This window comes from Lolium perenne, chromosome 4, assembly GCF_019359855.2.
Source record: "Lolium perenne isolate Kyuss_39 chromosome 4, Kyuss_2.0, whole genome shotgun sequence".
In the NCBI taxonomy this organism is placed as follows: Eukaryota; Viridiplantae; Streptophyta; class Magnoliopsida; order Poales; family Poaceae; genus Lolium; species Lolium perenne.
The window spans coordinates 135,494,432-135,518,966 of NC_067247.2; the positions used below are offsets into that span (position 1 = coordinate 135,494,432).

The following is a 24,535-nucleotide window of genomic DNA, read 5'->3' on the forward strand; positions in this document are numbered from 1 at the left end:
CCTGCATCTTGTGCATTGCAGCTGATCCCTCATCATCACTTGTATTGCAGCCATCCTCAGTCATTAACATTTACCGGAGCAGGCTGATTCCAGCAGCATGGCGAGTGCCCAAGGTACCAGGCAAACGCAGAACCTGAAGGCTGCTTCTTCTTCCTTGAAGTTGAAGCCCAAAACAGTAACATATGCTGCTGCTTCTTCTTCTTCTTCTTCCTTGAAGCAAACCACACTCATGAACACTTATCATGCTAGCTGTTCTGATTCCCGTACTTGCTCCAACTGTTTGTGTGTTGCAGGTATTTCAGATCTCAGTTATTCCGCCTCTGAGTCACAAAGGGTGCGCATGCAGGATATCAAGATGCAGGATGAAGGTCTGTCCTTGCATGAAGGTGTGTCTTCTACATTCATGGTCTTTCTTATGTAGTAGTAGTAGTACATTATTCTTGTTGCGTGTTTAAAGCTAGACATGCTTCTTCTCTTATCCTCCTGACCGAGGCTAGCTGGTTCTTGTTCTTAAGAACAATTACAGGTGTACCTCCAAGTGCACCTGCCGAGGATGTAAGAATAGACCTGCGGCTAAAGGGAGTGGGTGCACTGACCACATTCTCCTCTTTCTGTTTTCCTTGTATGATCACACACACTCGTTTGATCTGTGTTGATCTTTTTGTACCAGAAGAGGCTAAGGACCCAGACACGGGCTCTGTCATGAACGAACTACCAGAAGAGGCTAAGGAGCCGGCGCAGAAGGAAGAACAATCCAAAGAACCTCGGGAGAACAGGGGCCCCGGCAGGATAAAACGACCACGAAACAAGGTTAGTTCTTAATTACATTCCTCAGGAGAAGATGTTGTGGATCCAGTATGTGTTTTAAGCCATGACCTGTTCAGGAGTAACTGAGTAAGTAACACTGGTGGTCTGCTCCTCTTGTGCAGAAATGATGACAGTCGTCAGTTCAGTCACCTTTTGTGTAGTGATGATCATAGTCTTCAGTTCAGAGGATGTCACCTTCAGTGCACTGATGATGTCAGCAGTGGTCTTCAGTTCAAAGCATGCCGCCTTACCACCCTGAACACGACGCCCATTCTCTGTTCATGCCACTTCCTGTCTTTCGAATATGGGATTGTAAAAATCAATTGGTTCTCATCTCCTTGTAACGATAGTTCGGACCTTTGTGCGCCACGGCGATGACAGTTAGCTTCAGGTGGACCTAAACTTTGATCAAACTGATGTAGCTTCAGCGGCTTCAGTTGACCCAGTTCTTGATAAAAACTAATATAGTATATAGTTCAGAACATATGAGCATTCGTTATACAGTCTTGCAAAGGTTTTCTTCTTGCATTTTATCAAGATTCTGATCATATTTGAAATCCATTTTTTTCTGCAATGATGAGAGCACATATAGTATAGTATGGATATGATTTTACAGACAACGTGTTTGGGTAGCATTATTACAGAATTACGAAATATTTGATGCATGCACTCACTCCTTATCAGTTACACAGCACGAATACTACATCAGGGCATGTAGTGTTACAAGCTACCAAACCATGCTACTGGGAAAGCCATTGCTCACGCACAGAGGTGCTGTTCCATTTAGCGAGATGGGTCGACGCCGAGCCTCAAGCTGAGCCAATTGAAGACTGTCCTCCATCTCTTCAGGGATAGTGTAGTGCCCCAACCTGCATCATGGGAGATGAAGCCATGTTCAATGTCCATATAATCTGGGAGAAAGGGAGTAAAGGGGACCTAGTTTGGATACAAGATGCGCACCCGTTGAGGACTTGAAAGTCAGGTACGAAAACCCTGATGACCACAGAAAGTCAGAAACTTCAGCACTCTTGTACGACACTTACTTCATCCGCTGCAAGAGTATGTCACACAAAATTCAGTAACAAAGCAAATGCAATTCATCTCTTGAGTTTACTCTATTTGAATCAGCAGATTTCTTTGTTACCTCTGCATGGCGGAGCAGGATGGGCAAAGAGCCAAAGAGACAAACAACTCTTCTGCTGTCATGCTTGAGCTCTCCATCTTACCCCTTGGGTCCTGAATTTATCAAAGTGCCGAGATTATTAGGCTTTGTTACAAGTTTAGAGGTACTCCAGTAATAAAATTGCCTGGTGTACGTTTTGGTAGTCGTGTTTGTGCAGATAGTGGCAGAGTTGGACCACCTTGAGCAAGGGAGCCAGCCACTCAGGCTGATGACTGTGCGGAGTGTGATCGGGCAGGGCATACCGTTGCTGAATTTGCCGTGAGCATAGCAGGCTGCCGAGTGCAGGGAAGCAGCTCTACCCATGCTGAAACCATGAACAGGGTTAATAATCAGTTAAGATGCAGCAGCTGAACTGTCATGGACCCAATGCAATATGTGGCCAATGCAACTTCGGGCAAGCAACGGAGAAGGCTGAGGTGAGCTGGGAGAAGACCAGGCGACCAGCTAAAGTCTGCAGTCGAAAGTGGACGCAGTGATCAAGCAACTGGCAACAGACAAGTGGCGCCTATGACAAACTCAAGGCCCCACGATGAACAACAGACGAGCAAGCTAAATAGCACAAGCGACGCATGATTGTGGTAGTGAATGCTAGTAACATCACCCACATGTTTCTTAAATGTTTTGGGTCTCTTCCAATTTCTAAAACCATCTTTAACAAAGACATCTTTTCTAGCGCCTCAATTGGCTCTCTGTTTGAACAGGTAACACACAAAATGTTGTATCCTTTTCGATACTATATTCTAGCCAATTGTAGTGATAAAATCAAACAAAACTGAAGTGTTGATTTTTAACTTTCTTTTTTATTGTTGGGGAAGCATGCTCATATGGTTGGCATGAACCTTTTAGGATATATCCTCTCCGAACATCATCTCGAATATTAACATCATAACTTGAAATTGGAATCCTTCCCCTGGATCATGTGGAAGAAAGTTAGCATCATATGACCTTGCATTGTTTGTTGGGGTGAAGGTGGATGTGTTGTTGTATCTTTAGTTTCAACTCACTCTCCGTTTCAGATTGGACCGGAGGTGCGGAATCAATGCACGCCAACAAAAGCCCACCATCTTCGATTTCTTCATCATCTACGACCAACGGTGTTGAAGAAGTTCAATATTATTTGATTCTTGTTTCTCAAAAAGTAACGTAATTTGGCTATTTCTCTTTATTTCTACACAATTGAAACATTCAAACATACAAGTGACTTCATTTCTACAAGTATAAAACTACTAATTTTAGCATACAGAATAGGTGAATAGGGGTTTTATGTCTTAAGCACTTAACAGTAACACATGGAAATAGAAACACAGAAACAGAGAATAGAAACACCTCAAGGACTGTTGGAGCAGCCGGCAAGAAGAGCGGGGGAGAGTGGCGGACGAGCCCAAGAGCGGCGGCAGAGGGAGTTCGGTCAGTGACGGGTGGACATCGGTCACCGGACAGAAAGAGAGCGTCGAGGGTGGGCGGCGGGGAATCGTGTGACTCATGAGTCGTGACCTTGTCCTCGTCTCTGAGACTCTGACTTCTTGATGCACTACGTGAGATTAGGCTAGTTGTGCTTTTTTCTAGGGGGTATCAAACAATCAGAAATTCTGGGTGCCCCTGTGTCTGCTCATGTCGATGGTGTGCTTGATCACACTTGACGCGGTGAAGCTTCTCCCGTATGTGTGGACACCGTGGAGGTGTTGCACCTGCGACACTTTGGATCGTGGAGCCATTCGTGGGATAATACATCTCCTCACGACTAGACAAGTCTAAGTGTGGGGGATCGACTTGTTCTTCATCAACCTCGTCATTGAAAACTTTTGCTAGTTCGTTCTACGAGGCATATCATCCATTACCTCCCCTCTTGCATATGATCTTAGTTTGATGCTTAATTTATGCTATATGCATGCCCCAGCGCTATTGATGTGTACTACAAAGGAGGTGTAAATTCTCATTACAAAATACTTTATATTCTAAACTACACAAAAATGACAAGATCTGACAAATTTTATATATAATTTATCTGATTTTGTCATTTTATGTAGCCTACAATATAAAGTACATTGTTGGCTACCTCTAATATTCTTTTTTCAATTTTTTGACACTTTGAAATATAAAATTTAAATGTTTAAAAATTAAAAGCTACATGTAGCTCCGCCTGCATTTATCCACTCTCCATAAGGTATGTATATGAAAATATCCTAAGTTTCATACACAAAAGTTGGCACTAGTAGAATAACTGGGATCGCCCATAAAGTTACTAAGCCTAGACAATCAGTACTTGAAGGAGTAGTCGTTCTGGATGTGACTGGTGACCCACAAGTATAGGGGGTGTATCGTAGTATTTTCGATAAGTAAGAATGTCGATCCCAACGAGGAGCAGAAGGTGTTGACAAGCAGTTTCGATGAAGGATTCACTGTAAATGCTCACATACAAGTATTCAGGGGGTTTTGATGTAGCAGATGAATAAAGTACGAGTAAGTAAAATGCGAGAGTAACAATTGTAGCGAGTGGCCCAATCCTTTTTAGCACAAAGGACAAGCCGGTTTGTTTACTTATAATGACCAAACGTTCTTGAGGACACACGGGAATTTAGTCTAGTGCTTTCGCTTCATACAGCTGATTAATCTTCATTGTTTTGATAAGTGTTGTGTGGGTGAACCTATGCTAATGCACCGCCCTTCCTAGGACTAATACATACTTGTGATTATACCCCTTGCAAGCATCCGCAACTACAAGAAAGTAATTAAGATAAATCTAACCACAACCTTAAACTCTGAGATCCTGCTATCCCTCCTGCATCGATATACCAACGGGGGTTCAGGTTTCTGTCACTCCGGCAACCCCGCAATTGGCAAACGAGTACAAGATGTATTCCCCTAGGCCCATGAAGCTGAAGTATCATGTAGTCGACGTTCACATGACACCACTAGAAGAATAACACCACAACTTAAATATCATAACATTGAATATTACTCAACCATAATTCACTACTAACATTTAGACTTTACCCATGTCCTCAAGAACTAAACGAACTACTCACGAGACATCATATGGAACATGATCAGAGGTGATATGATGATGAATAACAATCTGAACATAAACCTTGGTTCAATGGTTTCACTCAATAGCATCAATAACAAGTAGAAATCAATACCGGGAGAGTTTCCCCTATCATACAATCAAGATCCAACCCAAATTGTTACAGCGGTGATGAGGTGCAGCGGTGGAGACGGCGGTGATGATGATGGAGATGATGGTGATGACGATGGAGATGATGTCCAGCTCGATGACGGTGACGATGGCGTCTATTTCCCCCCTCCGGGAGGGAATTTCCCCGGCAGATTTCAGCCTGCCGAGAGCTCTTTTCTCTCTGGTGTTTTCTGCCCCGCAGAGGCGGCAGTGACTCTTCGCGACTATCCTCTGGAGCCTAGGTTTTCGGGACGAAGATGTACGCGAAGGAGAGGAGGCCAGAGGGGGCTGTGGGCCCCCTCCCCACATGGCGGTGCGGCTAGGGCAGGGCCCGCGCCGTCCTGTGAGGGGGGCCCATGGCGGCCCTCCTCGGCTCCTCCTTCTGGCTCTCGTCGTCTTCTGGAAAAATAGGATTTTTCATATAAATTCCGTCAATTGTTGATCTTCCGAAATATTGCATTCTGACGGCGTTTTTTCCAGCAGAATCCTGACTCCGGTGCGCGATCCTCCAATAATCATGAAACATGCAAAATAGATGAAATAACATAAGTATTACCTCTAAATATGAAATATATCAATGAATAATAGCAAATTATGATATAAAATAGTGATGCAAAATGGACGTATCAACTCCCCCCAAGCTTAGACTTCGCTTGTCCCCAAGCGAAACTGAACTCGGTAAACAGGACCACATGTTTATGGAGTGAAGAGTCGATAAATAAAATACGGACAAGAAGCATCATATTCATTCACACAAGACATTCTAGTGAACAACTTCCTCATATAATTCAACTTGAAACAAGTATAAGGTAATCACAAATAAAGGTGCATAAGAAATCATAATTGGTGATGGCAAACTTCGTTCTTGGTCAGAGAACAATTAACAGATTATGTTAAAGCTTATATGGCACAACTTGCATACTCAATCATAATAATCTCTCGTAATCATTGATAACTTTCAAAGCTATATTCATTCAGATAAAACTTGTACTAAACAAGGAAGAATAAAAGGCATGATGAAATAGATCACAATATGAATGGTTTGATCACAACAACTCAAATGCTTGCTTGAGATGGAGGGAAATAGGTTTACTGACTCAACATAAAGTAAAAGACAGGCCCTTCGCAGAGGGAAGCAGGGATTAAATCATGTGCTAGAGCTTTTTCAGTTTTGAAATCATATAAAGAGAATAAAAGTAATATTTTGAGAGGTGTTTGTTGTTGTCAACGAATGGTAGCGGGTTCTCTAACCCCCTTGCCAGACAAACTCTCGAAGAGCGGCTCCCATAAAGTTTTATTTTTGGTTGACACTCCTTCCAACCTTTGCTTTCACAAACCATGGCTAACCGAATCCTCGGGTGCCTGCCAACAATCTCATACCATGAAGGAGTGTCTTTTTATTTTAGTTTTATTTAGATGACACTCCTCCCCTCCTTTGCTTTCTCAAGCCATGGCTAACCGAATCCTTGGGTGCCGTCCAACAATCACATACCATGGAGGAGTGTCTATTTGTAAAATTATGAAGGTTAATTAATCGGGGCTGGGAACCCCATTGCCAGCTCTTTTTGCAAAATTATTGGATAAGTGGATGAAGCCACTAGTCCATTGGTGAAAGTTTCCCAACAAGATTGAAAGATAAAACACCACATACTTCCTCATGAGCTATAAAACATTGACACAAATAAGAGATAGTAAATTTTGAATTGTTTAAAGGTAGCACACGAAGTATTTACTTGGAATGGCAGGAAATACCATGTAGTAGGTAGTTATGGTGGACACAAATGGCATATGTTTGGGTTAAGGTTTGGATGCACGAGAAGCATTCCCTCTCAGTAAAGGTTTTTGGCTAGCAAGGTTAATTAGCAAGCATAAGAGTTGAGGGAAACAAACAAATATACATCGGATAGAAACAATCATGCATTTTCCTTGTAAGCACAAACAATTTTAACTTCAGAATAATAAGCTTAAGAGCTAACAAGAAAGAAAGACAATGAAACAACATATCTACATGTATTTCTCTTTTCTACTTAAACCTCAAAGTGTTGTTGCTATTGACCAATGCTAAGTTTGCCAAAACCAAATAGATTTACTCAATGCTCCCAAAGTGATACCAATACTAATCACAAGATCAATCACATAATAGAAATTGCAAACTAAAATAAGATGTGCAATATGTAAATGATAAGACTTCTCATTAATATTCCATAACGATAACTCACACCAAGGGATACATAGACAACCAACTAACGAGAGATACTTCCACACTGCAACCCATCTTATATGATAACTTCCCTACTCATGATATGACACTACTTAATAGTAAAAAGTAAAAGATAGTGATGATGTGATACCGCCGCACTCCCCCAAGCTTGGAACAAACCAAGGGGATGCCAATACCGATGATGAATTACTCCTTCGGCGGTGGTGATGATGATGGGACGACCCTGATGGGAGTGAGGAACCGCTCTAGCATTCTTCGGAGTCGATGATTCTCCTCTTGAAGTATCTCCACTTCCCTTCTCAGAGCACGGTATTGATCACAAAACTCATCGGTAACCCGTAAAGCTTCTTCCAAAACAGGGAAAGAGTCGAGGCTAGGAGCAGGTGGTAAGGGTCCCTGCAAGTTATGAGAAAAAGAATGTCGAGTGTCAATAGATCCCACCAAGATTTGCTTGCTTCCAACAGCTTGTTGTTCTTGTTTTGACGACATCTTCTTCACTTCTTCCTCCGAAAGCCCCTTGCCCTTGTTGTTGGAGGCCATGGTGCTTCTAGATCAAAGACAGATCCTGGCGGAAACAGCTCGAAACAAAACACGTCGAGAAAATGATATACGGACCTCCAGGGGTCCGAGGGATTATATAGCAGGAATTTTTACGACAAAAGGAAAGTACCAGGTCGAACCAGAGTCGGAGAGGGGCAACGAGGGACCCACCTCATAGGGCGGCGCGGCCAGGCTGGGGCCCACGCCGGCCTATGGGGGCACGCCCTCGTGCGTCTCCTCCACTCCGTTTCGATCTCGTAATTTTTCATATTTTCCAAAAACAACAAAAACATTGTTCGGAAAGTAAAACGCGAACTTTTTATTACCAGTATTGTTACCTATTCAAAGTCGAACTCTGCCGGACTGTCAATTTGTCCTTTGATGAAAGCTTCCGGAGTTTCCACTCGAATAACATCAACATCTTCATTATAAGAATCACCTGAGATATAATGCTTGAGTCTTTGTCCATTCACCACTTGTGTGGCATCGCCTTGGAGAGAACTAATTTTAATTGCTCCTGAACGATACACCTCCTCAAAGACATATGTTCCTTCCCATTTTGAGAGTAATTTCCCTGCAAAGAATCTGAGACGAGGCCGATACAATAGGACTTTATCCCCAACATTAAATTCTCTTTTGATAATTCTTCTATCATGCCATTTCTTAACTTTCTCTTTAAAGAGTTTAGCATTTTCATAAGCTTCACTTCTCCATTCATCTAGAGAACTCAGTTGTAGAAATCTCTTCTTACCGGCAAGTTTAGGATCTTTATTTAGTTCTCTTACAGCCCAATAAGCTTTGTGCTCTAGTTCTAAAGGTAAATGACAAGCTTTTCCATAAACCATTTTATAAGGTGACATACCCATGGGATTTTTATAAGCAGTTCTATAAGCCCATAGTGCTTCCTTCAATTTACTAGCCCAATTCTTTCTAGATTTATTAATAGTCTTTTGCAAGATAGATTTAATCTCTCTATTTGATAATTCTACTTGCCCACTAGTTTGAGGATGATAAGCAGAAGCAATTCTATGATTAATACCATATTTAGCAAGAGTTTTTCTAAAACCACCATGAATAAAATGAGAACCTCCATCAGTTATAATATATCTAGGAACTCCAAATCTAGGAAAAATAATATCTAGAAGCATTCTTAAAGAGGTCTCACCATCAACACTTTTTGTGGGTATGGCTTCCACCCATTTAGTAACATAATCAACAGCAACAAGTATATGAGTGTTACCTTCTGAAGAAGGGAAAGGACCCATGAAGTCGAATCCCCAACAATCGAATGCTTCAATAACAAGAGTATAATTCATAGGCATTTCATTGCGTCTAGAGATATTACCAACCCTTTGACATTCATCACAGGATAAAATAAACTTCCTTGCATCTTTGAATAGAGTTGGCCAATAAAAACCTGATTGTAGAACCTTTTGCGCGGTTCTATCTCCGGCGTGATGTCCTCCATAAGCACTACCATGACACTTACTCAATATCTCTTGTTGTTCATATTCGGGAACACATCTTCGCAGAATACCATCCACTCCTTCTTTATATAAGTGTGGGTCATCCCAAAAATAATGCCTCAAGTCATAAAAGAATTTCCTCCTTTGCTGAGCTGAAAAGGTTGGAGGCAAGTACTTGGAAACAATAAAGTTAGCATAATCAGCATACCAAGGGCTATCTCGCGAGCTCACCTTTATTACAGCCAATTGTTCATTTGGAAAACTATCATTAACAGGAACAGGATCATAAGCAATATTTTCCAATCTAGACAAATTATCAGCAACAGGGTTATCAGCACCTTTCCTATCTATAATATGCAAATCAAATTCTTGCAACAGAAGCACCCATCTAATAAGCCTTGGCTTAGCATCTTTCTTTTGCATTAGGTATCTAATTGCAGCATGATCAGTATGAATTGTAACTTTTGAATCAACAATATAGGATCTAAACTTGTCACAAGCAAAGACTACAGCTAACAATTCTTTTTCAGTTGTAGCATAATTTCCTTGAGCAGCATCAAGAGTCTTACTAGCATAATGAATAACATTCAATTTTTTTATCTACTCATTGTCCAAGAACAGCGCCTACAGCAAAATCACTAGCGTCACACATAATTTCAAAAGGTAAGTTCCAATCAGGAGGTTCAACTATAGGTGCAGTTGTTAAGGCTTTCTTTAGAGTTTCAAAAGCTTCCTTACAATCATCATCAAAAACAAAAGGTACATCTTTTTGAAGAAGATTAGTAAGAGGTTTGGAAATCTTGGAAAAGTCTTTAATAAACCTCCTATAAAACCCAGCATGACCAAGAACACTACGAATACCTTTAACATCCCTAGGATAGGGCATCTTCTCAATTGCTTCAACCTTAGCTCTATCAACTTCAATACCTCTCTCGGAAATTTTATGTCCCAATACAATTCCTTCATTAACCATAAAGTGGCATTTCTCCCAATTAAGAACAAGGTTAGTTTCTTCACACCTCTGCAAAACTTTATCAAGGTTCCGCAAGCAATTATCAAAAGAATTCCCATAGACAGAAAAATCATCCATCAATACCTCCACAATATTCTCGCAAAAGCCATGAAAAATAGCAGACATGCATCTTTGAAAAGTAGCAGGAGCATTACATAAACCAAAAGGCATACGTCTATAAGCATAAGTTCCATAGGGACAAGTGAACGTGGTTTTCTCTTGATCCTTAGTTTTAACAGCAATTTGTGAAAACCCAGAATAACCATCAAGAAAGCAAAAATGAGTATTTTTAGATAACCTTTCTAACATTTGATCAATAAAAGGTAAAGGGTAATGATCTTTCTTAGTAACCTTATTAACTTTTCGATAATCAATGCACATTCTATACCCTACAACTACTCTTTGAGGTATGAGCTCATCATTATCATTAGGTACAATAGTCATTCCTCCTTTCTTAGGAACACAATGCACAGGACTAACCCATCTACTATCAGCAATAGGATATATAATACCAGCTTCAAGAAGTTTTAATACCTCATTTCTTACCACATCCTTCATCTTAGGAATTAGACGACGCTGATGTTAAACAACAGGCTTTGCATCATCTTCCATATTAATGGCATGTTGGCAAATAGAGGGAGAAATCCCCTTCAAGTCATCAAGAGTGTAGCCAATAGCTCCTCGGTGTTTCTTCAATATTTCTAATAACCTTTCTTCCTCAATCTCTGAAAGCTTAGAACTAATAATAACAGGATATATTTTCTTATCATCAATATGAGCATATTTAAGATTATCAGGCAATGGTTTTAAATCAAAAACAGGATCTTCTTTTGGTGGTAGTGTTGTACCTAGATCTTCTACCGGTAAATCATGCTTAAGAATAGGTTGACGAAGGAAAATTTCATCAAGCTCATTTCTTTCTTCCCTAAAGACTTCACTCTCACTATTCTCCAAATGTTGTTGCAAAGGATTATTAGGAGCAAGAGCAATAGATGCACACTGTTCAACTCTAAAATCATTATTAGGCGAATCAGCTTTATAAGGAGTTTTGGAAAATTTAGAGAAATTAAACTCATAAGATTCACCAGCAAATTTAGTCAAAATTTTCTCTTTCATGCAATCTATAATAGCTCCACAAGTATTTAGAAAAGGTCTACCAAAAATGATAGGACAATACTTACTAGCAGCAGAACCAAGTACCAAAAAGTTAGCAGGGTATTTAATCTTACCACATAGAACTTCCACATCTCGAACAATACCAATTGGAGAGATAGTTTCTCTATTAGCTAGCCGAATAACCACATCAATATCTTCAAGTTCACAAGAACCAATTTCGTGCATGATCTCCGTGTAGAGCTCATAAGGAATAGCACTAATACTTGCACCAATATCGCATAAACCATAATAACAATGATCACCAATTCTAACAGATAGCATTGGAACACTAGTTTTCCTAGACTTATTAGGATGTGAAACAATATTAGAAGCATCTTCACAGAAAATAATATGACCATCTTCCACATTTTCAGTCACAAGATCTTTAACTATTGCAACAGCAGGTTCAACTTTTATTTGCTCTTCAGGTTCTATAGGTTTCTTTTCACTTTTATTAACAACACTATTTATAACAGAGTACTCCTTCATTTTAGCAGGGAAAGGAGTTTTTTCAATATAAGCTTCAGGAATAACATGATCAACAGTTTCAATTATAACACATTTATTTATAGATGAATCAATTTTATCTTTATACGGTTCATGATACTTATCAAAGTTCTTCTTAGGCAATTCATAATGAGAGGCAAAAGCTTTATAAAGATTTGCAGCAACTTGAGAATCAAGACCATAAGTAGCACTCATATTACGAAATTTATCAGTATCCATAAAAGCTTCAATGCATTTATAATCATAGTTTATACCTGACTCTCTATCTTTGTCGTTCTCCCATCCTTCAGTATTCTCCTGGATCCGATTAAGAAGGTCCCTTTTAAACTCTTCTTTGTTGCGTGTAAATGATCCAGAGCAAGAAGTATCCAGCAAGGTCTTGTCTTGAAAAGAAAGTCTTGCATAGAAATTATCAATAATAATATTACCAGGAAGCTCATGAATGGGGCATTTGAGCATTAAAGACTTCAATCTCCCCCACGCTTGGGCAATACTCTCTCCATCATGAGGCCAGAAATTATATATGCGGTTCCGGTCTTTGTGAATTTCACTTGGAGGATAGAACTTGGAATAAAATAGGGGCACAATATCATTCCATTCAAGAGAATCCCCATTATTCAGCAATTTGTACCAATGCGCCGCTTTACCAGACAGCGATATAGAGAATAGCTTCTTCCTAACTTCATCCATAGCAATACCTGCACACTTGAATAAACCGCATAATTCATGTAAGAACAGTAAATGATCTCCAGGATGGACAGTTCCATCCCCTGCATAACGGTTATCCACAACACGTTCAATAATTTTCATAGGTATTTTGTATGGAACATCTTCCTCACCTGGCGCCTCATCCACTACCTTTGCAGTAGTAGTAGATTTTCCAAATAAAAATTCAAGAGAAGATCTCTCCATAATGAATTATAGCAGCAGGCAGGAATAAAATCAGCACTAACAGTAAAAGTTTCCCTTACCAATTCCACTTACCAATAGCGCTTCACTCCCCGGCAACGGCGCCAGAAAATTAGTCTTGATGACCCACAAGTATAGGGGGTGTATCGTAGTATTTTCGATAAGTAAGAATGTCGATCCCAACGAGGAGCAGAAGGTGTTGACAAGCAGTTTCAATGAAGGATTCACTGTAAATGCTCACAGACAAGTATTCAGGGGGTTTTGATGTAGCAGATGAATAAAGTACGAGTAAGTAAAATGCGAGAGTAACAATTGCAGCGAGTGGCCCAATCCTTTTTAGCACAAAGGACAAGCCGGTTTGTTTACTTATAATGACCAAACGTTCTTGAGGACACACGGGAATTTAGTCTAGTGCTTTCGCTTCATACAACTGATTAATCTTCATTGTTTTGATAAGTGTTGTGTGGGTGAACCTATGCTAATGCACCGCCCTTCCTAGGACTAATACATACTTGTGATTATACCCCTTGCAAGCATCCGCAACTACAAGAAAGTAATTAAGATAAATCTAACCACAGCCTTAAACTCTGAGATCCTGCTATCCCTCCTGCATTGATATACCAACGGGGGTTCAGGTTTCTGTCACTCCGGCAACCCCGCAATTGGCAAACGAGTACAAGATGTATTCCCCTAGGCCCATGAAGGTGAAGTATCATGTAGTCGACGTTCACATGACACCACTAGAAGAATAACACCACAACTTAAATATCATAACATTGAATATTACTCAACCATAATTCACTACTAACATTTAGACTTTACCCATGTCCTCAAGAACTAAACGAACTACTCACGAGACATCATATGGAACATGATCAGAGGTGATATGATGATGAATAACAATCTGAACATAAACCTTGGTTCAATGGTTTCACTCAATAGCATCAATAACAAGTAAAAATCAATACCGGGAGAGTTTCCCCTATCAAACAATCAAGATCAAACCCAAATTGTTACAGCGGTGACGAGGTGCAGCGGTGGAGACGGCGGTGATGATGATGGAGATGATGGTGATGACGATGGAGATGATGTCCAGCTCGATGACGGTGACGATGGCGTCGATTTCCCCCTCCGGGAGGGAATTTCCCCGGCAGATTTCAGCCTGCCGGAGAGCTCTTTTCTCTCTGGTGTTTTCCGCCCCGCAGAGGAGGCTGTGACTCTTCGCGACTATCCTCTGGAGCTTAGGTTTTCGGGACGAAGATGTACGCGAAGGAGAGGAGGCCAGAGGGGGCTGTGGGCCCCCTCCCACATGGCGGCGCGGCCAGGGCAGGGCCCGCGCCGGCCTGTGAGGGGGGCCCATGGCGGCCCTCTGATACGTCCAAAACGTATCTACTTTCCCGAACACTTTTGCTATTGTTTTGCCTCTAATTTGTGTATTTTGGATACAACTAACACGGACTAACGCTGTTTTCAGTAGAATTGCTCTGGTGTCTTGTTTTTGTGCAGAAATTCAACTTTCGGAAAAATCCTCGGAATTTATATCAATGGGCATATTTTACCAGAAGACTTAGAGAGCCAGAAGGGCAAGCCAGGTGGAGGCCCGAGGGCCCCATACACCAGGCCAGCGCGGCCCAGGGGGGCGCGCCACCCTAGTGTGTGGCCCCCTCGGCTGGCCTCCGACGCCCCCCTCTGGACTACTTAAAGGGTTCGATCTAAAAATCGCGAGGCAGAAGTCGAAGTCACCAGAAACCCTCCAGAACGCCGCCACAGCGCGAAACTCCGTCTCGGGGGCCAGAAGTCTCCGTTCTGGCACTCCGCCAGGACGGGGAATTGGAGGAGATCATCGCCATCATCACCACCGACGCCTCTCCATCGACCATCCATGTTTCCCCCATCCATGTGTGAGTAATTCCCCCGCTGTAGGCTGAAGGGGATGGTAGGGATTGGATGAGATTGGTCATGTAATAGCATAAGATTGTTAGGGCATAGTGCCTAGTGTCCGTAATTGGTACTTAGATGATATTGTTGCAACTTGTTATGCTTAATGCTTGTCACTAGGGCCCGAGTGCCATGATCTCAGATCTGAACATGTTATTGTTTCATCATGATATGCATTGTTTTATGATCTTACCTGCAAGTTGTATACACATGTCGCTGTCCGGAACCAAAGGCCCCAAAGTGACAGAAATCGGGACAACCGGAGGGGATGGTAGTGATGTGAGGATCACATGTGTTCACGGAGTGTTAATGCTTTGCTCCGGTACTCTATTAAAAGGAGTACCTTAATATCCAGTAGATTCCCTAGAGGCCCGGCTGCCACCGGCTGGTAGGACAAAAGATGTTGTGCAAGTTTCTCATTGCGAGCACGTACGACTATATATGGAACACATGCCTATGGATTGCTTTGTACTTGGACACTGACACGCGTACAGCACGCGACCGTTGGGAACCCCAAGTGGAAGGTGTGATGCGTACAGCAGTAAGTTTCCCTCAGTTAGAAACCAAGGTTTATCGAACCAGTAGGAGTGAAGAAGCACGTTGAAGGTTGATGGCGGCGAGATGTAGTGCGGCGCAACACCAGGGATTCCGGCGCCAACGTGGAACCTACACAACACAAACCAAGTACTTTGCCCCAACGAAATAGCGAGGTTGTCAATCTCACCGGCTTGCTGTAAAAAAGGATTAGATGTATAGTGTGGATGATGATTGTTTGCAGAAAATAGTAGAACAGTATTGCAGTAGATTGTATTTCAGTATAGAGAATTGGACCGGGGTCCACAGTTCACTAGAGGTGTCTCTCCCATAAGATAAACAGCATGTTGGGTGAACAAATTACAGTTGGGCAATTGACAAATAAAGAAGGCATGACCATGCACATACATATTATGATGAGTATAGTGAGATTTAATTGGGCATTACGACAAAGTACATAGACCGCTATCCAGCATGCATCTATGCCTAAAAAGTCCACCTTCAGGTTATCATCCGAACCCCCTCCAGTATTAAGTTGCTAACAACAGACAATTGCATTAAGTATTGCGCGTAATGTAATCAGTAACTACATCCTCGAACATAGCACCAATGTTTTATCCCTAGTGGCAACAGCACATCCATAATCTTAGAGATTTCTGTCACTTCCCCAGATTCACGGAGACATGAACCCACTATCGAGCATAAATACCCCCTCTTGGAGTTACAAGCATCTACTTGGCCAGAGCATCTACTAGTAACGGAGAGCATGCAAGATCATAAACAACACATAGATATAAATTGATAATCAACATAACATAGTATTCTCTATTCATCGGATCCCAACAAACACAACATATAGAATTACAGATAGATGATCTTGATCATGTTCGGTAGCTCACAAGACCCGACAATTAAGCACAATGAGGAGAAGACAACCATCTAGCTACTGCTATGGACCCATAGTCCAGGGGTAGACTACTCACACATCACTCCGGAGGCGACCATGGCGGCGTAGAGTCCTCCGGGAGATGATTCCCCTCTCCGGCAGGGTGCCGGAGGCGATCTCCTGAATCCCCCGAGATGGGATTGGCGGCGGCGGCCTCTCTGGAAGGTTTTCCGTATCGTGGCTCTCGGTACTGGGGGTTTCGCGACGAAGGCTATTTGTAGGCGGAAGGGCAGGTCAAGGGGCGTCACGAGGGGCCCACACCCTAGGTCGGCGCGGCTAGGGCTTGGGCCGCGCCGCCCTATGGTTTGGCCACCTCGTGGCCCCACTTCGTCTCCTCTTCGGTCTTCTGGAAGCTTCGTGGCAAAATAGGACCCTAGGCGTTGATTTCGTCCAATTCCGAGAATATTTCCTTACTAGGATTTCTGAAACCAAAAACAGCAGAAAACAAAGAAGCGGCACTTCGGCATCTTGTTAATAGGTTAGTTCCAGAAAATGCACGAATATGACATAAAGTGTGCATAAAACATGTAGATATCATCAATAATGTGGCATGGAACATACGAAATTATCGATACGTCGGAGATGTATCAACATCCCCAAGCTTAGTTCCTGCTCGTCCCGAGCAGGTAAACGATAAACAAAGATAATTTCTGGAGTGACATGCCATCATAACCTTGATCATACTATTTGTAAGCATATGTAGTGAATGCAGCGATCAAAACAATGTAAATGACATGAGTAAACAAGTGAATCATATAGCAAAGACTTTTCATGAATAGTACTTCAAGACAAGCATCAATAAGTCTTGCATAAGAGTTAACTCATAAAGCAATAATTCATAGTAGAAGCATTGAAGCAACACAAAGGAAGATGAAGTTTCAGCGGTTGCTTTCAACTTGTAACATGTATATCTCATGGATATTGTCAACATAGAGTAATATAACAAGTGCAATATGCAAATATGTAGGAATCAATGCACAGTTCACACAAGTGTTTGCTTCTTGAGGTGGAGAGAGATAGGTGAACTGACTCAACAATAAAAGTAAAAGAAAGCATCGATTGCTATATTTGTGCTAGAGCTTTGATTTTGAAAACAAGAAACAATTTTGTCAACGATAGTAATAAAGCATATGTATCATGTAAATTATATCTTACAAGTTGCAAGCCTCATGCATAGTATACTAATAGTGCCCGCACCTTGTCCTAATTAGCTTGGACTACCGGGATCATCGCAATGCACATGTTTTAACCAAGTGTCACAAAGGGTACCTCTATGCCGCCTGTACAAAGGTCTAAGGAGAAAGCTCGCATCGGATTTCTCGCTATTGATTATTCTCAACTTAGACATCCATACCGGGACAACATAGACAACAGATAATGGACTCCTCTTTTATGCATAAGCATGTAGCAACAATTAATTTTCTCATATGAGATTGAGGATATTGTCCAAAACTGAAACTTCCACCATGGATCATGGCTTTAGTTAGCGGCCCAATGTTCTTCTCTAACAATATGCATGCTCTAACCATAAGGTGGTAGATCGCTCTTACTTCAGACAAGACGAACATGCATAGCAACTCACATGAAATTCAACAAAGAGTAGTTGATGGCGTCCCCAGTGAACATGGTTATCGCACAACGAGCAACTTAATAAGAGATAAAGTGCATAAGTACATATTCAATACCACAATAGTTTTTAAGCTATTTGTCCCATGAGCTATATATTGTAAAGGTGAAGAATGGAAATTTAAAGGTAGCACTCAAGCAATTTACTTTGGAATGGCGGAGAAATACCATGTAGTAGGTAGGTATGGTGGACACAAATGGCATAGTGGTTGGCTCAAGTATTTGGGATGCATGAGAAGTATTCCTTCTCGATACAAGGTTTAGGCTAGCAAGGCTATTCGAAACAAACACAAGGATGAACCGGTGCAGCAAAACTCACATAAATGACATATTGTAAACATTATAAGACTCTACACCGTCTTCCTTGTTGTTCAAACTCAATACTAGAAATTATCTAGACCTTAGAGAGACCAAATATGCAAACCAAATTTTAGCATGCTCTATGTATTTCTTCATTAATGGGTGCAAAGTATATGATGCAAGAGCTTAAACATGAGCATAACAATTGCCAAGTATCACATTATCCAAGACATTATAGCAGTTACTACATGTATCATTTTCGAATTCCAACCATGTAACAATTTAACGAAGAAGAAACTTCGCCATGAATATTATGAGTAAAACCTAAGGACATATTTGTCCATATGCTACAGCGGAGCGTGTCTCTCTCCCACACGATGAATGCTAGGATCCATTTTATTCAAACAAAAAAAAAACAAAAACAAACCGACGCTCCAAGCAAAGCACATAAGATGTGATGGAATAAAAATATAGTTTCAGGGGAGGAACCTGATAATATTGTCGATGAAGAAGGGGATGCCTTGGGCATCCCCAAGCTTAGACGCTTGAGTCTTCTTGATATATGCAGGGGTGAACCACCGGGGCATCCCCAAGCTTAGAGCTTTCACTCTCCTTGATCATGTTGTATCATCTCCCTCTCTTGATCCTTGAAAACTTCCTCCACACCAAACTTAGAACAACTCATTAGAGGGTTAGTGCACAATCAAAATATACATGTTCAGAGGTGACATAATCATTCTTAACACTTCTGGACATTGCACAAAGCTACTGAAAGTCAATGGAATCGAAATATCCATCGAACATAACAAAACAGGCAATGCGAAATAAAAGGCAGAATCTGTCAAAAACAGAACAGTTCGTATTAACGAATTTTATCGAGGCACCAGACTTGCTCAAATGAAAATGCTCAAATTGAATGAAAGTTGCGTACATATCTGAGGATCACTCACGTAAATTGGCATAATTTTCTGAGTTATCTACAGAGAAAACAGCCCAGATTCGTGACAGCAAAGAAATCTGTTTCTGCGCAGTAATCCAAATCTAGTATGAACTTTACTATCAACGACTTTACTTGGCACAACAAAACACTAAACTAAGATAAGGAGAGGTTGCTACAGTAGTAAACAACTTCCAAGACACAAAATAAAAACCAAGTACTGTAGTAAAAATATGGGTTGTCTCCCATAAGCGCTTTTCTTTAACGCCTTTCAGCTAGGCGCAGAAAGTGTGTATCAAGTATTATCAAGAGACGAAGTGTCAACATCATAATTTGTTCTAATAATAGAATCAAAAGGTACTTCATTCTCTTTCTAGGGAAGTGTTCCATACCTTTCTTGAGAGGAAATTGATATTTAATATTACCTTCCTTCATATCAATGATAGCACCAACAGTTCGAAGAAAAGGTCTTCCCAATATGATGGGACAAGATGCATTGCATTCAATATCCAAGACAACAAAATCAACGGGGACAAGGTTATTGTTAACGGTAATGCGAACATTATCAACTTTCCCCAAATGTTTCTTTGTAGAATGATCAGCAAGATTAACATCCAAATAACAATTTTTCAGCGGTGGCAAGTCAAGCATATTATAAATTTTCTTAGGCATAACAGAAATACTTGCACCAAGATCACATAAAGCATTACAATCAAAATCTTTAACCTTCATCTTAATGATGGGTTCCCAACAATCCTCTAGCTTTCTAGGAATAGAGGCTTCGCGCTCTAGTTTCTCTTCTCTAGCTTTTATTAGAGCATTTGTAATATGTTGCGTGAAAGCCAAATTTATAGCACTAGCATTAGGACTTTTAGCAAGTTTTTGTAAGAACTTTATAACTTCAGAGATGTGGCAATCATCAAAATTCAAACCATTATAATCTAAAGCAATGGGATCATCATCCCCAATGTTGGAAAAAAATTCAGCAGTTTTATCACAGGCAGTTTCAGCAGTTTTAGCAGTTTCAGGCAGTTTCTCGCGCTTTGCATTAGAAGTGGAACCATTGCTAACACCAATTCTTTTATTATTATTAGTAGGAGGTGCAGCAACTTGTGTAGCATTAGCATTACTAGTGGTGTTAATAGTCCAAACTTTAGCTATATTCTCTTCTTTTTCATTTTCTTCTCTTTCCCACCTAGCACGCAATTCGGCCATCAATTTTATATTCTCATTAATTCTAACTTGGATGACATTTGCTGTAGTAACAATTTTATTATGATGATTTTCATTAGGCATAACTTTCGATTTTAAAAGATCAACATCAGCAGCAAGACTATCGACTTTAGAAGCAAGTATATCAATTTTCCCAAGCTTTTCTTCAACAGATTTGTTAAAAGCAGTTTGTGTACTAATAAATTCTTTAAGCATGGATTCAAGTCCAGGCGGTGTGTTCCTATTATTGTTGTAAGAATTCCCATAAGAATTACCATAGCCGTTGCCATTATTATAAGGATATGGCCTATAGTTGTTACTAGAATTGTTCCGGTAAGCATTGTTGTTGAAATTATTATTTTTAATGAAGTTTACATCAACATGTTCTTCTTGAGCTACCAATGAAGCTAACGGAACATTATTAGGATCAACATTAGTCCTATCATTCACAAGCATAGACATAATAGCATCAATCTTATCACTCAAGGAGGAGGTTTCTTCGACAGAATTTACCTTCTTACCTTGTGGAGCTCTTTCCGTGTGCCATTCAGAGTAATTGATCATCATATTATCAAGAAGCTTTGTTGCTTCACCAAGAGTGATGGACATAAAGGTACCTCCAGCAGCTGAATCCAATAGGTTCCGCGAAGAAAAATTCAGTCCTGCATAAAAGGTTTGGATGATCATCCAAGTAGTCAGTCCATGGGTTGGGCAATTTTTAACCAGAGATTTCATTCTTTCCCATGCTTGTGCAACATGTTCAGTATCTAATTGTTTAAAATTCATTATGCTACTCCTCAAAGATATAATTTTAGCAGGGGGATAATATCTACCAATAAAAGCATCCTTGCATTTAGTCCATGAATCAATACTATTCTTAGGCAGAGATAGCAACCAATCTTTAGCTCTTCCTCTTAATGAGAAAGGGAACAATTTTAATTTTATAATGTCACTATCCACATCTTTATATTTTTGCATTTCACACAGTTCAATAAAATTATTAAGATGGGCAGCAGCATCATCAGAACTAACACCAGAAAATTGCTCTCGCATAACAAGATTTAGTAAAGCAGGTTTAATTTCAAAGAATTCTGCTGTAGTAGCTGGTGGAGCAATAGGTGCGCATAAGAAATCATTATTATTTGTGGTTGTGAAGTCACACAACTTAGTATTTTCAGGAGTACCCATTTTAGCAATAGTAAATAAAGCAAACTAGATAAAGTAAATGCAAGTAACTAATTTTTTTGTGTTTTTGATATAGCAAACAAGATAGCAAATAAAGTAAAACCAGCAACTAATTTTTTTGTATTTTGATTTAGTGCAGCAAACAAAGTAGTAAATAAAACTAAGCAAGACAAAAACAAAGTAAAGAGATTGGGATGTGGAGACTCCCCTTGCAGCGTGTCTTGATCTCCCCGGCAATGGCGCCAGAAATTTAGATTGACACGCGTACAGCACGCGACCGTTGGGAACCCCAAGTGGAAGGTGTGATGCGTACAGCAGTAAGTTTCCCTCAGTTAGAAACCAAGGTTTATCGAACCAGTAGGAGTCAAGAAGCACGTTGAAGGTTGATGGCGGCGAGATGTAGTGCGGCGCAACACCAGGGATTCCGGCGCCAACGTGGAACCTGCACAACACAAACCAAGTACTTTGCCCCAACGAAACAGCGAGGTTGTCAATCTCACCGGCTTGCTGTAACAAAGGATTAGATGTATAGTGTGGATGATGATTGTTTGTAGAAAACAGTAGAACAGTATTGCAGTAGATTGTATTTCAGTGTAGAGAATTGGACCGGGGTCCACAGTTCACTAGAGGTGTCTCTCCCATAAGATAAACAGCATGTTGGGTGAACAAATTACAGTTGGGCAATTGACAAATAAAGAGGGCATGACCATGCACATACATATTATGATGAGTATAGTGAGATTTAATTGGGCATTACGACAAAGTACATAGACCGCTATCCAGCATGCATCTATGCCTAAAAAGTCCACCTTCAGGTTATCATCCGAACCCCCTCCAGTATTAAGTTGCTAACAACAGACAATTGCATTAAGTATTGCGCGTAATGTAATCAGTAACTACATACTCGAACATAGCACCAATGTTTTATCCCTAGTGGCAAAAGCACATCCATAATCTTAGATATTTCTGTCACTTCCCCAGATTCACGGAGACATGAACCCACTATCGAGCATAAATACCCCCTCTTGGAGTTACAAGCATCTACTAGTAACGGAGAGCATGCAAGATCATAAACAACACATAGATATAAATTGATAATCAACATAACATAGTATTCTCTATTCATCGGATCCCAACAAACACAACATATAGAATTACAGATAGATGATCTTGATCATGTTCGGCAGCTCACAAGACCCGACAATTAAGCACAATGAGGAGAAGACAACCATCTAGCTACTGCTACGGACCCATAGTCCAGGGGTAGACTACTCACACATCACTCCGGAGGCGACCATGGCGGCGTAGAGTCCTCCGGGAGATGATTCCCCTCTCCGGCAGGGTGCTGGAGGCGATCTCCTGAATCCCCCGAGATGGGATTGGCGCGGCGGCGTCTCTGGAAGGTTTTCCGTATCGTGGCTCTCGGTACTGGGGGTTTCGCGACGAAGGCTATTTGTAGGCGGAAGGGCAGGTCAAGGGGCGTCACGAGGGGCCCACACCCAAGCACCGCGCGGCCAGGGCTTGGGCCGCGCCGCCCTATGGTTTGGCCACCTCGTGGCCCCACTTCGTCTCCTCTTCGGTCTTCTGGAAGCTTCGTGGCAAAATAGGACCCTGGGCGTTGATTTCGTCCAATTCCGAGAATATTTCCTTACTAGGATTTCTGAAACCAAAAACAGCAGAAAATAGCAACTGGCACTTCGGCATCTTGTTAATAGGTTAGTTCCAGAAAATGCACGAATATGACATAAAGTGTGCATAAAACATGTAGATATCATCAATAATGTGGCATGGAACATAAGAAATAAATCGATACGTCGGAGACGTATCAGACACCGTTTTATTATTTTCTGCAAATGCCCTGCTTTGATTGTTACATGAGTTTCTCTCATCCATGCAACGGCCGTCATCCATCCCTGTGCCTACAGTATTTTAATCCTGCTGTTTACTATAATCACTACTGCTGTCTCTGTTACTCTGCTGCTGTTATTTCACTATCTCTATCGCTTATAAAACTCACATTATCGATAAACTCTTGCGAGCAAGTCTGTTTCCCGGTGCAGCTGAATTGACAACTCCGCTGTTAAGGCTTTCAAGTATTCTTTGTCTCCCCTTGTGTTGAATCAATAAATTGGGTTTTACTTCCCGCGAAGACTGCTGCGATCCCCTATACTTGTGGGTCATCATGACAGTTTTCTGGCACCGCTGCCGGGGAGCATAGCTTTATTTGGAAGTTCACTTGGATTGATATTGTTCGCTGCAAATTCTCCTTCATGGGTAAAACTCGCGATCCTAAAGTTGCCATATTACCATCCACTACAAGAAAAGGTACAACTCTGAGTACCTCTGCTACTCTTGATTCACCATCTGTGATAAGTCAACTTGTTTCACCGCCGCAAGCTTCACTTGCTGGTACTTCTGCTGAATCTGAAAACTCTCATAATATTGATAATGTTTCTGCTGTGCTTGATGATAGTGGTTCATTGGGATCCTTTCTAGATGCTACAATTGCTAGGTCTAGACAAATTGAAAATGCTGAAACTCCTAATGAAAATGCTGCTACACCTGTTAATTCACCTGAACTTGATTATTCTAGTGATGATCCTGATGAGGATTATGTGGAGCTTAATGATGATTTTATTAATAGATGCAATGCTACTGCTGATGCAAGAAAAATTAAAAAGTTTCTCGCACAATATACTGTTAGACATAAGCTATCTCCCGATCCTAAATTTGCCACATCTCCTATATGCATTAAGGATAAAGATTATGATTTTTCTCTTGATTTATCTCATATAGCTATTGTTGAGAAAACACCCTTTTGTGGTACTGAAAAAGAAAGTGCTGTAGAACACATGAATGAACTTTCTTCTATGAGTAGCTTG

The 24,535-nt window shown here is 40.9% G+C and overlaps 1 long non-coding RNA gene across 1 annotated transcript; it reads left to right on the forward strand.

The window, feature by feature from the left end:
• Nucleotides 1–292: 292 nt before the first annotated feature.
• LOC127293984 (uncharacterized) lies at nucleotides 293–1,271 on the forward strand. The gene is made up of 4 exons (XR_011744436.1): nucleotides 293–386; nucleotides 516–582; nucleotides 671–810; nucleotides 930–1,271. It is a non-coding gene; the product is annotated as an uncharacterized lncRNA (long non-coding RNA).
• The last annotated feature ends 23,264 nt before the right edge of the window (nucleotides 1,272–24,535 follow it).